This window comes from Phyllobates terribilis, unplaced genomic scaffold (assembly GCF_046119375.1).
Source record: "Phyllobates terribilis strain yellow unplaced genomic scaffold, ASM4611937v1 Scaffold_38__1_contigs__length_12584779, whole genome shotgun sequence".
In the NCBI taxonomy this organism is placed as follows: Eukaryota; Metazoa; Chordata; class Amphibia; order Anura; family Dendrobatidae; genus Phyllobates; species Phyllobates terribilis.
The window spans coordinates 2,434,858-2,448,044 of NW_027362798.1; the positions used below are offsets into that span (position 1 = coordinate 2,434,858).

Genomic DNA, 13,187 nt, shown 5'->3' on the forward strand with positions numbered 1-13,187 from the left:
GTAAGTCACTCGTCCTGCGTAATGAGGTCCTGCCCGTCTTGCAGTACACGGCGCAGGCCTGGCCCCCACACGTCACTGTGTGCAGGGCCATTACCAGGACAGTGTTTCACTTTGTCTGGGGATCCAAGATGGACAGAGTCAGGCGGGCCGTCATGTACAAGGAGCCTCGCAAGGGTGGGAAGGGCGTTCCAGATATCCCCACCCTCCTGCGATCCTCTTTTGTGTGTGATTGTGTCCGCCGGACTTTGCAAGTCAAGAATGGCTCCGCGGGCAGGTCCATGTCTCGCTTCTTCCTGCTTCCTCTTTGGAGGCGACTCGGCTGGGACAAGTGGGACAGCTCCTTCCCCTACAACTGGACGACGCCATGGTTCTATGGAGACGTCGTTCGATTTGTGGGGGAGCATCAACTGGAGGGACTCAAGCCCGACTTGTGGAAGCCCAAAACTATCCACAAGCTAATCAGAGCCAAGGATGACGTGGAGAACATCACAGGACTTCACCAGGACACGCTGGAGACTTTGTGGACAAATGTGTCGTCTGACAGGCTGACCAACGGGCACAAGGACTTGACGTGGATGGCGATTCAGGGCGGACTGCCCGTCCGGTCATTCATGCATGCCCGGAACCTGTGCAAGACCCGGTACTGCCCAAGGTGCCCCTTCGTGGAGGAAACATCTTTGCACACTTTTTGGGACTGCGGATTTGCACAGCGCCTATTGACTGCACTTGAGGACGACCTGAGGAACTCTGTCCCCAGGGCGAGCCTATCGCACCATTCTGTGCTTTACGGACTCTTCCCTGGGGTTCATACCGTCGGAGCCATCCAGGAGGCTTGGCGCCTTATGAACTGCTTCAAGGATGCCGTTTGGGTCGCCAGGAACCGGCTCATCTTGAGGAGGGAGAGGATGTCCATCCAGGACTGCCGCAGGCTGATCCACAGCCTGCTCAGAGACTATTCCATCATGGACGGTCCGGAGGACGAGGATGAGGACTAAACCCCTCCTCCCCCTCTCCTCTTATGTGTCTTGTCTTTCAATAAAGCTTCGGGCCTGTGATTTTCCCCTCCCCATCCCCTTTTTCCCAATCTCCATCCCTTATCACGGTTCGTCGTACTGTATTGATTGACATACTTTTTCTTTCAGATTGAGTGTTTTGTGTAGCATAGGGGTGTGATGTGTCTAGTTAGTGCGTCGTATCCTCATGCTATGTAAATATGATGTAGAATTCTGTGTGTACTGGGCTGCGGCACTGTACACTGTCTGTTAACTTATTTTTTGTGCTAATAAAAGATATATTCAATCAAAAAAAAAATCTGTTCTTATCAGTTTAATATCTGATACGTCCCCTATCTGGGGACCATATATTAAATGGATTTTTAGAACAGGGAGATGGAAAAAGAGCTTGCTCTGTCCACTCCACGCATTGACCTGGTATTGCAGTATCTCCAGGACCGGTGCACCCCTTCTTTAATGCAGTTTCTAAAATCAGAAAGAATTGAATTCAATGTTTTTTGTTCATTTTGCTTGTTTGTCGGATTTTGGGATGGACTCTTCGGCTTTGCTTTTCTTCTCCTCATTGGATTTTTCATGTTCAAAGTTGCAGAAGCCAGATTACAAGCTCATTTTGGTTCAACTTCAGCAACTGTGCATTGCATTGCCATGTAATGTGATGCAATGCTATCTTTCTAGCTCTCCCTTTTTACTTCCTTTTGGATAAACAGACATATTAGGCAAGCATTTTGGAGCTTTCACCTAAATAACTACAGGTGGTGAGATAAGCTGCACAATATAATTGACCTTTCAGTATATTGTTGCACACACACCATCTATTTAGCAAATGCCCTTGTTATCAACAGCAGCCTTTTAAACTCACCTGAGCTAACAGGTATGTGCGCTGGTTACTCTGCTGCGCTTAAAATTTCTTTTTTGGTTTGCTACAATGCCTTTTCTGAAACGTTGTCTCCTTCTGCTGGAACACTGACTTCTTTCATTTAATGCCTGCAGACTATAAAAGAGAACCCAACCCAAAAAGTTTGGTTGATTAGTCTGTGGCATTCTGTTAAACTGTTGCTTATGGCGGTCTCTGTGAGCTTCGCAGCGACATTCAGCCAGCCAGGTATCCTGCCTGCAGTAGATGGAATGTGGCAATGGAACGCTGGCTGCGCGTGTCATAATAGGCTCTGAGCCTTTATATACCTGTGCACAGCAGCAGCCACCTTCAGTCTGCTGCTGGACAGCCAGCAGCAGCAGCAGCAGGAGAGGTATGTAATCAGGAGCCCTCCTGCTAAGGGTAGACAGCTGCTCGTTCCACCCCACCCCCCGCCTTAATTGGTTCTCCTCCCTTCCAACGGTGTTGAGGCGGGTGGGAACAGCAGGGGGTGAAGGTGCTGTGTTTAAAGAGGTGGAGTTATGCAGATCTAAAACGCGTGGATTGCAGCAGCAGCAAGCCGAAAAGTGCAGGCATGTAAGGGATCTAGAGGTTGACAACATGTCTTCTTAACGGGAGTCCAGGAGCTCATCTCCACAAATGGACTTTTCAGGATCCTTGGGTGGCTCCGTAGTTTGAAACCAATTCTGGTTATCGCTTCTCGGCCTTTTGGCTAAGATCAAGTGTAGTATCTGTTCTTATCAGTTTAATATCTGATACGTCCCCTATCTGGGGACCATATATTAAATGGATTTTTAGAACAGGGAGATGGAAAAAGAGCTTGCTCTGTCCACTCCACGCATTGACCTGGTATTGCAGTATCTCCAGGACCGGTGCACCCCTTCTTTAATGCAGTTTCTAAAATCAGAAAGAATTGAATTCAATGTTTTTTGTTCATTTTGCTTGTTTGTCGGATTTTGGGATGGACTCTTTGGCTTTGCTTTTCTTCTCCTCATTGGATTTTTCATGTTCAAAGTTGCAGAAGCCAGATTACAAGCTCATTTTGGTTCAACTTCAGCAACTGTGCATTGCATTGCCATGTAATGTGATGCAATGCTATCTTTCTAGCTCTCCCTTTTTACTTCCTTTTGGATAAACAGACATATTAGGCAAGCATTTTGGAGCTTTCACCTAAATAACTACAGGTGGTGAGATAAGCTGCACAATATATTTGACCTTTCAGTATATTGTTGCACACACACCATCTATTTAGCAAATGCCCTTGTTATCAACAGCAGCCTTTTAAACTCACCTGAGCTAACAGGTATGTGCGCTGGTTACTCTGCTGCGCTTAAAATTTCTTTTTTGGTTTGCTACAATGCCTTTTCTGAAACGTTGTCTCCTTCTGCTGGAACACTGACTTCTTTCATTTAATGCCTGCAGACTATAAAAGAGAACCCAACCCAAAAAGTTTGGTTGATTAGTCTGTGGCATTCTGTTAAACTGTTGCTTATGGCGGTCTCTGTGAGCTTCTCAGCGACATTCAGCCAGCCAGGTATCCTGCCTGCAGTAGATGGAATGTGGCAATGGAACGCTGGCTGCGCGTGTCATAATAGGCTCTGAGCCTTTATATACCTGTGCACAGCAGCAGCCACCTTCAGTCTGCTGCTGGACAGCCAGCAGCAGCAGCAGCAGGAGAGGTATGTAATCAGGAGCCCTCCTGCTAAGGGTAGACAGCTGCTCGTTCCACCCCTCCCCCCGCCTTAATTGGTTCTCCTCCCTTCCAACGGTGTTGAGGCGGGTGGGAACAGCAGGGGGTGAAGGTGCTGTGTTTAAAGAGGTGGAGTTATGCAGATCTAAAACGCGTGGATTGCAGCAGCAGCAAGCCGAAAAGTGCAGGCATGTAAGGGATCTAGAGGTTGACAACATGTCTTCTTAACGGGAGTCCAGGAGCTCATCTCCACAAATGGACTTTTCAGGATCCTTGGGTGGCTCCGTAGTTTGAAACCAATTCTGGTTATCGCTTCTCGGCCTTTTGGCTAAGATCAAGTGTAGTATCTGTTCTTATCAGTTTAATATCTGATACGTCCCCTATCTGGGGACCATATATTAAATGGATTTTTAGAACAGGGAGATGGAAAAAGAGCTTGCTCTGTCCACTCCACGCATTGACCTGGTATTGCAGTATCTCCAGGACCGGTGCACCCCTTCTTTAATGCAGTTTCTAAAATCAGAAAGAATTGAATTCAATGTTTTTTGTTCATTTTGCTTGTTTGTCGGATTTTGGGATGGACTCTTTGGCTTTGCTTTTCTTCTCCTCATTGGATTTTTCATGTTCAAAGTTGCAGAAGCCAGATTACAAGCTCATTTTGGTTCAACTTCAGCAACTGTGCATTGCATTGCCATGTAATGTGATGCAATGCTATCTTTCTAGCTCTCCCTTTTTACTTCCTTTTGGATAAACAGACATATTAGGCAAGCATTTTGGAGCTTTCACCTAAATAACTACAGGTGGTGAGATAAGCTGCACAATATAATTGACCTTGCAGTATATTGTTGCACACACACCATCTATTTAGCAAATGCCCTTGTTATCAACAGCAGCCTTTTAAACTCACCTGAGCTAACAGGTATGTGCGCTGGTTACTCTGCTGCGCTTAAAATTTCTTTTTTGGTTTGCTACAATGCCTTTTCTGAAACGTTGTCTCCCTCTGCTGGAACACTGACTTCTTTCATTTAATGCCTGCAGACTATAAAAGAGAACCCAACCCAAAAAGTTTGGTTGATTAGTCTGTGGCATTCTGTTAAACTGTTGCTTATGGCGGTCTCTGTGAGCTTCTCAGCGACATTCAGCCAGCCAGGTATCCTGCCTGCAGTAGATGGAATGTGGCAATGGAACGCTGGCTGCGCGTGTCATAATAGGCTCTGAGCCTTTATATACCTGTGCACAGCAGCAGCCACCTTCAGTCTGCTGCTGGACAGCCAGCAGCAGCAGCAGCAGGAGAGGTATGTAATCAGGAGCCCTCCTGCTAAGGGTAGACAGCTGCTCGTTCCACCCCACCCCCCGCCTTAATTGGTTCTCCTCCCTTCCAACGGTGTTGAGGCGGGTGGGAACAGCAGGGGGTGAAGGTGCTGTGTTTAAAGAGGTGGAGTTATGCAGATCTAAAACGCGTGGATTGCAGCAGCAGCAAGCCGAAAAGTGCAGGCATGTAAGGGATCTAGAGGTTGACAACATGTCTTCTTAACGGGAGTCCAGGAGCTCATCTCCACAAATGGACTTTTCAGGATCCTTGGGTGGCTCCGTAGTTTGAAACCAATTCTGGTTATCGCTTCTCGGCCTTTTGGCTAAGATCAAGTGTAGTATCTGTTCTTATCAGTTTAATATCTGATACGTCCCCTATCTGGGGACCATATATTAAATGGATTTTTAGAACAGGGAGATGGAAAAAGAGCTTGCTCTGTCCACTCCACGCATTGACCTGGTATTGCAGTATCTCCAGGACCGGTGCACCCCTTCTTTAATGCAGTTTCTAAAATCAGAAAGAATTGAATTCAATGTTTTTTGTTCATTTTGCTTGTTTGTCGGATTTTGGGATGGACTCTTCGGCTTTGCTTTTCTTCTCCTCATTGGATTTTTCATGTTCAAAGTTGCAGAAGCCAGATTACAAGCTCATTTTGGTTCAACTTCAGCAACTGTGCATTGCATTGCCATGTAATGTGATGCAATGCTATCTTTCTAGCTCTCCCTTTTTACTTCCTTTTGGATAAACAGACATATTAGGCAAGCATTTTGGAGCTTTCACCTAAATAACTACAGGTGGTGAGATAAGCTGCACAATATAATTGACCTTTCAGTATATTGTTGCACACACACCATCTATTTAGCAAATGCCCTTGTTATCAACAGCAGCCTTTTAAACTCACCTGAGCTAACAGGTATGTGCGCTGGTTACTCTGCTGCGCTTAAAATTTCTTTTTTGGTTTGCTACAATGCCTTTTCTGAAACGTTGTCTCCTTCTGCTGGAACACTGACTTCTTTCATTTAATGCCTGCAGACTATAAAAGAGAACCCAACCCAAAAAGTTTGGTTGATTAGTCTGTGGCATTCTGTTAAACTGTTGCTTATGGCGGTCTCTGTGAGCTTCGCAGCGACATTCAGCCAGCCAGGTATCCTGCCTGCAGTAGATGGAATGTGGCAATGGAACGCTGGCTGCGCGTGTCATAATAGGCTCTGAGCCTTTATATACCTGTGCACAGCAGCAGCCACCTTCAGTCTGCTGCTGGACAGCCAGCAGCAGCAGCAGCAGGAGAGGTATGTAATCAGGAGCCCTCCTGCTAAGGGTAGACAGCTGCTCGTTCCACCCCACCCCCCGCCTTAATTGGTTCTCCTCCCTTCCAACGGTGTTGAGGCGGGTGGGAACAGCAGGGGGTGAAGGTGCTGTGTTTAAAGAGGTGGAGTTATGCAGATCTAAAACGCGTGGATTGCAGCAGCAGCAAGCCGAAAAGTGCAGGCATGTAAGGGATCTAGAGGTTGACAACATGTCTTCTTAACGGGAGTCCAGGAGCTCATCTCCACAAATGGACTTTTCAGGATCCTTGGGTGGCTCCGTAGTTTGAAACCAATTCTGGTTATCGCTTCTCGGCCTTTTGGCTAAGATCAAGTGTAGTATCTGTTCTTATCAGTTTAATATCTGATACGTCCCCTATCTGGGGACCATATATTAAATGGATTTTTAGAACAGGGAGATGGAAAAAGAGCTTGCTCTGTCCACTCCACGCATTGACCTGGTATTGCAGTATCTCCAGGACCGGTGCACCCCTTCTTTAATGCAGTTTCTAAAATCAGAAAGAATTGAATTCAATGTTTTTTGTTCATTTTGCTTGTTTGTCGGATTTTGGGATGGACTCTTTGGCTTTGCTTTTCTTCTCCTCATTGGATTTTTCATGTTCAAAGTTGCAGAAGCCAGATTACAAGCTCATTTTGGTTCAACTTCAGCAACTGTGCATTGCATTGCCATGTAATGTGATGCAATGCTATCTTTCTAGCTCTCCCTTTTTACTTCCTTTTGGATAAACAGACATATTAGGCAAGCATTTTGGAGCTTTCACCTAAATAACTACAGGTGGTGAGATAAGCTGCACAATATATTTGACCTTTCAGTATATTGTTGCACACACACCATCTATTTAGCAAATGCCCTTGTTATCAACAGCAGCCTTTTAAACTCACCTGAGCTAACAGGTATGTGCGCTGGTTACTCTGCTGCGCTTAAAATTTCTTTTTTGGTTTGCTACAATGCCTTTTCTGAAACGTTGTCTCCTTCTGCTGGAACACTGACTTCTTTCATTTAATGCCTGCAGACTATAAAAGAGAACCCAACCCAAAAAGTTTGGTTGATTAGTCTGTGGCATTCTGTTAAACTGTTGCTTATGGCGGTCTCTGTGAGCTTCTCAGCGACATTCAGCCAGCCAGGTATCCTGCCTGCAGTAGATGGAATGTGGCAATGGAACGCTGGCTGCGCGTGTCATAATAGGCTCTGAGCCTTTATATACCTGTGCACAGCAGCAGCCACCTTCAGTCTGCTGCTGGACAGCCAGCAGCAGCAGCAGCAGGAGAGGTATGTAATCAGGAGCCCTCCTGCTAAGGGTAGACAGCTGCTCGTTCCACCCCTCCCCCCGCCTTAATTGGTTCTCCTCCCTTCCAACGGTGTTGAGGCGGGTGGGAACAGCAGGGGGTGAAGGTGCTGTGTTTAAAGAGGTGGAGTTATGCAGATCTAAAACGCGTGGATTGCAGCAGCAGCAAGCCGAAAAGTGCAGGCATGTAAGGGATCTAGAGGTTGACAACATGTCTTCTTAACGGGAGTCCAGGAGCTCATCTCCACAAATGGACTTTTCAGGATCCTTGGGTGGCTCCGTAGTTTGAAACCAATTCTGGTTATCGCTTCTCGGCCTTTTGGCTAAGATCAAGTGTAGTATCTGTTCTTATCAGTTTAATATCTGATACGTCCCCTATCTGGGGACCATATATTAAATGGATTTTTAGAACAGGGAGATGGAAAAAGAGCTTGCTCTGTCCACTCCACGCATTGACCTGGTATTGCAGTATCTCCAGGACCGGTGCACCCCTTCTTTAATGCAGTTTCTAAAATCAGAAAGAATTGAATTCAATGTTTTTTGTTCATTTTGCTTGTTTGTCGGATTTTGGGATGGACTCTTTGGCTTTGCTTTTCTTCTCCTCATTGGATTTTTCATGTTCAAAGTTGCAGAAGCCAGATTACAAGCTCATTTTGGTTCAACTTCAGCAACTGTGCATTGCATTGCCATGTAATGTGATGCAATGCTATCTTTCTAGCTCTCCCTTTTTACTTCCTTTTGGATAAACAGACATATTAGGCAAGCATTTTGGAGCTTTCACCTAAATAACTACAGGTGGTGAGATAAGCTGCACAATATAATTGACCTTGCAGTATATTGTTGCACACACACCATCTATTTAGCAAATGCCCTTGTTATCAACAGCAGCCTTTTAAACTCACCTGAGCTAACAGGTATGTGCGCTGGTTACTCTGCTGCGCTTAAAATTTCTTTTTTGGTTTGCTACAATGCCTTTTCTGAAACGTTGTCTCCCTCTGCTGGAACACTGACTTCTTTCATTTAATGCCTGCAGACTATAAAAGAGAACCCAACCCAAAAAGTTTGGTTGATTAGTCTGTGGCATTCTGTTAAACTGTTGCTTATGGCGGTCTCTGTGAGCTTCTCAGCGACATTCAGCCAGCCAGGTATCCTGCCTGCAGTAGATGGAATGTGGCAATGGAACGCTGGCTGCGCGTGTCATAATAGGCTCTGAGCCTTTATATACCTGTGCACAGCAGCAGCCACCTTCAGTCTGCTGCTGGACAGCCAGCAGCAGCAGCAGCAGGAGAGGTATGTAATCAGGAGCCCTCCTGCTAAGGGTAGACAGCTGCTCGTTCCACCCCACCCCCCGCCTTAATTGGTTCTCCTCCCTTCCAACGGTGTTGAGGCGGGTGGGAACAGCAGGGGGTGAAGGTGCTGTGTTTAAAGAGGTGGAGTTATGCAGATCTAAAACGCGTGGATTGCAGCAGCAGCAAGCCGAAAAGTGCAGGCATGTAAGGGATCTAGAGGTTGACAACATGTCTTCTTAACGGGAGTCCAGGAGCTCATCTCCACAAATGGACTTTTCAGGATCCTTGGGTGGCTCCGTAGTTTGAAACCAATTCTGGTTATCGCTTCTCGGCCTTTTGGCTAAGATCAAGTGTAGTATCTGTTCTTATCAGTTTAATATCTGATACGTCCCCTATCTGGGGACCATATATTAAATGGATTTTTAGAACAGGGAGATGGAAAAAGAGCTTGCTCTGTCCACTCCACGCATTGACCTGGTATTGCAGTATCTCCAGGACCGGTGCACCCCTTCTTTAATGCAGTTTCTAAAATCAGAAAGAATTGAATTCAATGTTTTTTGTTCATTTTGCTTGTTTGTCGGATTTTGGGATGGACTCTTTGGCTTTGCTTTTCTTCTCCTCATTGGATTTTTCATGTTCAAAGTTGCAGAAGCCAGATTACAAGCTCATTTTGGTTCAACTTCAGCAACTGTGCATTGCATTGCCATGTAATGTGATGCAATGCTATCTTTCTAGCTCTCCCTTTTTACTTCCTTTTGGATAAACAGACATATTAGGCAAGCATTTTGGAGCTTTCACCTAAATAACTACAGGTGGTGAGATAAGCTGCACAATATAATTGACCTTGCAGTATATTGTTGCACACACACCATCTATTTAGCAAATGCCCTTGTTATCAACAGCAGCCTTTTAAACTCACCTGAGCTAACAGGTATGTGCGCTGGTTACTCTGCTGCGCTTAAAATTTCTTTTTTGGTTTGCTACAATGCCTTTTCTGAAACGTTGTCTCCCTCTGCTGGAACACTGCCTTCTTTCATTTAATGCCTGCAGACTATAAAAGAGAACCCAACCCAAAAAGTTTGGTTGATTAGTCTGTGGCATTCTGTTAAACTGTTGCTTATGGCGGTCTCTGTGAGCTTCTCAGCGACATTCAGCCAGCCAGGTATCCTGCCTGCAGTAGATGGAATGTGGCAATGGAACGCTGGCTGCGCATGTCATAATAGGCTCTGAGCCTTTATATACCTGTGCACAGCAGCAGCCACCTTCAGTCTGCTGCTGGACAGCCAGCAGCAGCAGCAGCAGGAGAGGTATGTAATCAGGAGCCCTCCTGCTAAGGGTAGACAGCTGCTCGTTCCACCCCACCCCCCGCCTTAATTGGTTCTCCTCCCTTCCAACGGTGTTGAGGCGGGTGGGAACAGCAGGGGGTGAAGGTGCTGTGTTTAAAGAGGTGGAGTTATGCAGATCTAAAACGCGTGGATTGCAGCAGCAGCAAGCCGAAAAGTGCAGGCATGTAAGGGATCTAGAGGTTGACAACATGTCTTCTTAACGGGAGTCCAGGAGCTCATCTCCACAAATGGACTTTTCAGGATCCTTGGGTGGCTCCGTAGTTTGAAACCAATTCTGGTTATCGCTTCTCGGCCTTTTGGCTACGATCAAGTGCTTTATTGCAGGAGATTGTGGTTGAAGGGCACTCGGGTACCCCTCTCCTTGGCCTGGCAGGATCGTCCACTTTGGTGGACTTAACCTGCTTGCTGCTATTAGGGAGAGGGCTTAGTCCCAGGGTAACGAGTTGCGATCCCCCAGCTTCCAGGTGTTTTTCGCTGCAAGAACACTGGGAGCGCAGATTGCAAGCGGCTGCAATTTGCAACCTTGTTGCGTTTTTCCATGGAGGTTGATCCTAACCTCGTGCCTCTTTATGCGAGGCTAAAAAACTCTATCCGAGTTCACTTCACGGCGGGTGGCTCGGATATGAGAAAATTAGGGTATGTAGTCCAGGACGTGCTCAGGAACCTTCTTGGCGTACAAAGAAATGTAATTCTCTCCATCCAGGATTATCCCAGAAGAGGTGACTATGACATCACATTCACCGGAGAAGGTATTTTTAGAGATGTACTAGAAAAGTTAAAAAAAGTTGAAAATAGTCCTGTTTTGAAAGGGATACAAATTGTTGAGCACGTCCTGGATGAGGTAAGACTGGTTATTGTAAAAGTATTTTCGCCCTTTGTTTCTGCTCCAGAAGTAATGTCATTTCTAGCAATTTATTTTAAAAGTGTTAAATGTATTGGGAAGATATTAAACGAATATAACATATGGACATCTAAGTGGAAATTCCTTGTGAAGTGTACAAGAGATCCAAATACACCAGGTGGTATACGGCTCCCCCCTGCCCGTTTCAAAATTGGGCAAACAAATGGGGATTTCTTCTTTTCTGGGATGCCAGTATATTGCAGAAATTGTGGGCGCTATGGTCATTCAAAAGAAAACTGTCATGTATCATGTAGAAATTGTGCTAGTGAAGAACATGAGACAAAAGAATGCCCTAAGGAAAAGAAATGCAGTTTTTGCCAGACTCCAGGTCACTTTTATTTTTCTTGCCCTCACAGATTTCGGGAAGATGAGCAAAAGGGGAAGTCCAAGACGTCCAACCAAGGACCAAAAGATCAGACCACCCCTCAGGAGGAGGAACAACAACCTGGAGCCTCTGGAGACAATAAGGGCGTACCAAATAGTGAAGTGTCTCCAGAGTCTATGACAGGTAAAATACCAAATCCCAAAACCTGGCTGCAGGACCTGCAGGAGTCCAAAAGGAGGGCTGAGAAGGAGCAGAAGGGCACTACTGGTAAGGTCAAAAGGGACCGGCAAAAGGCCGACACAGAAGCCCATGCCCAGTCTGAGTCTCCTAGGGCTGAGGGAGCTGAGTGGATAAAGGTGGGTCCTAAGAAAAAGAAAAAGGGTGGTTCGGAGGAGGCAGCAGGAGGTGAACAGATGGACACTTCTCCAGAAGGGGACGTGGACGCTGGACCCTCAGGGGTTTCGGTCTCCGCTGCTACAGGTGGGGACCGGGATCTTGCTGCCTCTGAAGAGTCAGAGGCTCTGCCTTGTGCGCAACCTCCTCCTATAGGACGACCTTCTACAGGTCAAACAGGGGCGGCGGAACCCCTCGGGGACCCACCTGATGAGGAACTGCATGGCCAGCCAATGGAGACCCAGCGGGTTCTGCCAGCCAGCCCTCCGAGCTATGCCAGTGTAGCGTCGGGTTTATATAAATGTGGTAATCTTTCCTCCTCCACGGAGACTCTCGTGACGATACTATCAGATGAGGAGGGAGGCGCAAGCCCAGTGGTCTGATCAGGTTCATCGGACAGGTAAATCCGTTGCTCTTAGTTACCTAAGTAAAATTTTTACATTTTCTAATGATGGCTGAACTCAAAGGTATTTCCCTCAACGTGAGAGGCATAAAATCTAACACGAGAAGAACTGCTCTTTTTAATTTTTTTACGTGTTTTACTGCATCTGTATTTTTTCTGCAAGAATGTAATATCCCACATGAAATGTCATATCAAAAATATAAAGATGAGTGGAAGTGTGGGCCATCTGTCTGGTCCGGATCGAATGCTGCAGGATCAGCGGGTGTAGCCATACTTTTTAAAGGGAACGTTTTAATTGATTTTATTCAGGAAATTTTACCAGGTCGTATTTTATTAGTGAAAGCTTTTATTGATGGTATTAGATGGCAGTTTTTAAATTTTTATGGATCCCCAGAGAAAAATGAAAGAGCCGAAATGCTTGATCTTTTACCATTATTTATTAATAACTCTGAACCTTTTATCTTAGCAGGGGATTTTAATTGTGTTTTAAAAGGTGAAAACCGGCGCTCCAGCTCTGTAAGCAGGAACTACGATAAAACCTCAGGTATGCTACATGATATAGTCAAAGATGCTAAATTGATAGACATATATAAAGAGTGTCATAGTGACAGCCCAGAGGACGCCGGTTTCACTTGGAGCAATGCTAATTGTAGCTCTAGGATTGATTTTATTTTTGGTTCAGATAAAACAATACCTGCCAAATGTGAAGTTTTAACTAATATATTTTCAGACCATAAACTTTTATCCTTTACCATAAAAGTAAATGACAACAAAAAATGTGGTAAGAAAAGCTGGAAAATGAACGTATCCCTTTTAACCGACCCGCAGATTTTATCAGATTTTATTGAGTTTTATAGGAAATGTAGAAAAGGGAAAAAAACAAATGAGACTATGAGTGTATGGTGGGATAGAATGAAAGTAAAAATAAAAGACTTTTTTATTAAAAAGAGTATATGTAGAGCCAAAGAAAAATATGAAGAATATAGAATTTTAAATACCCGCCTACAAACATTATTTAAGCTCAGAGACA

The 13,187-nt window shown here is 45.4% G+C and overlaps 7 non-coding genes across 7 annotated transcripts; all 7 read left to right on the forward strand.

Moving 5' to 3' along the window:
• The first annotated feature begins 1,267 nt into the window (after positions 1-1,267).
• On the forward strand, positions 1,268-1,464 carry LOC141183276 (U2 spliceosomal RNA). Its single transcript, XR_012258269.1, has one exon. It is a non-coding gene; the product is annotated as a U2 spliceosomal RNA (small nuclear RNA).
• Positions 1,465-2,579: 1,115 nt separating this feature from the next.
• On the forward strand, positions 2,580-2,770 carry LOC141184043 (U2 spliceosomal RNA). Its single transcript, XR_012258839.1, has one exon. It is a non-coding gene; the product is annotated as a U2 spliceosomal RNA (small nuclear RNA).
• A 1,115-nt stretch (positions 2,771-3,885) lies between these two features.
• On the forward strand, positions 3,886-4,076 carry LOC141184044 (U2 spliceosomal RNA). The gene has a single exon (XR_012258840.1). It is a non-coding gene; the product is annotated as a U2 spliceosomal RNA (small nuclear RNA).
• A 1,115-nt stretch (positions 4,077-5,191) lies between these two features.
• Positions 5,192-5,382, forward strand: LOC141184045 (U2 spliceosomal RNA). Its single transcript, XR_012258841.1, has one exon. It is a non-coding gene; the product is annotated as a U2 spliceosomal RNA (small nuclear RNA).
• Positions 5,383-6,497: 1,115 nt separating this feature from the next.
• On the forward strand, positions 6,498-6,688 carry LOC141184046 (U2 spliceosomal RNA). Its single transcript, XR_012258842.1, has one exon. It is a non-coding gene; the product is annotated as a U2 spliceosomal RNA (small nuclear RNA).
• Positions 6,689-7,803: 1,115 nt separating this feature from the next.
• Positions 7,804-7,994, forward strand: LOC141184048 (U2 spliceosomal RNA). Its single transcript, XR_012258843.1, has one exon. It is a non-coding gene; the product is annotated as a U2 spliceosomal RNA (small nuclear RNA).
• Positions 7,995-9,109: 1,115 nt separating this feature from the next.
• LOC141184049 (U2 spliceosomal RNA) lies at positions 9,110-9,300 on the forward strand. Its single transcript, XR_012258844.1, has one exon. It is a non-coding gene; the product is annotated as a U2 spliceosomal RNA (small nuclear RNA).
• The last annotated feature ends 3,887 nt before the right edge of the window (positions 9,301-13,187 follow it).